Here is a 1,010-nt window from a genome sequence, read left to right as displayed (position 1 = left end):
TATGATAGAAATAGATATGAATTCTGCTGTCTACCAAGAAATCCTGAAGGACAATGTGTTCGTGACCTCAAGCTGAAGAGAACTTGGGTTCTGCAGCAGGACAATGATCCAAAACACACCATGTGAAGACTTTGGAGTGGCCGAGTCAAAGTCCTGACCTGAATCCTACTGAGATGCTGTGGCAGGACCTTAAAAATGAGGTTCATGCTCGAAAACCCTCCAATGTGGCTGAATAAAAACAATTCTGTAAAGATGAGAGGACCAAACCCCCACCCCACCCCCACAGCCTCAGCTGTAACAGACTCACTGTAAGTTATCACTAACACTCTGTTGCAGTTCTTACTGCTAAGAGAGGACCAACCAGTTATTATGTTTAGGGGCAAATACTTATCACACAAAGCCATGTGGGTTTGGATTTAAAAACTGCATGTTGTGTTTACTGTGTTATCTTTGATCAATATTTACATTTGTTTGATCTGAAACGTTAAAGTGTGACAAACGTGCAAAAAAAACCAAACAAACAAGGGGGGCAAAACTTTTTCACACCATTGTATATATATTGTATATATACAATTACAGTGTGGAGAGCATGATGTCAAAAATACAGTGTGTGTGTGTGTGTGTGTGTGTGTGTGTGTGTGTGTGTGTGTGTGTGTGTGTGTGTGTGTGTGTGTGTGTATGTGTGTGTGTGTGTGTGTGTGTGGATTCTGCTGCCTGCAAACTATAATCAACTTCTGTGTCTTACACACACACACACACACACACACACACACACACACACACACACACTTTCACACACATACTCACACACACACACTCACACACACACACACACACACACTTTCACACACATACTCACACACACATACTCACACACACACACATACACACACACACATACTCACACACACACACACACACACACACGGCTATAAAACCAGACCACACCTGGTCTCTTCTCCCAGTGTAGTTGAGATGGCTGTTCTGTACACCACAACACTGCTGATCTT

This window comes from Tachysurus fulvidraco, chromosome 18 (assembly GCF_022655615.1).
Source record: "Tachysurus fulvidraco isolate hzauxx_2018 chromosome 18, HZAU_PFXX_2.0, whole genome shotgun sequence".
NCBI lineage: Eukaryota > Metazoa > Chordata > Actinopteri > Siluriformes > Bagridae > Tachysurus > Tachysurus fulvidraco.
Note: the sequence above shows the minus strand (reverse complement) of the source record.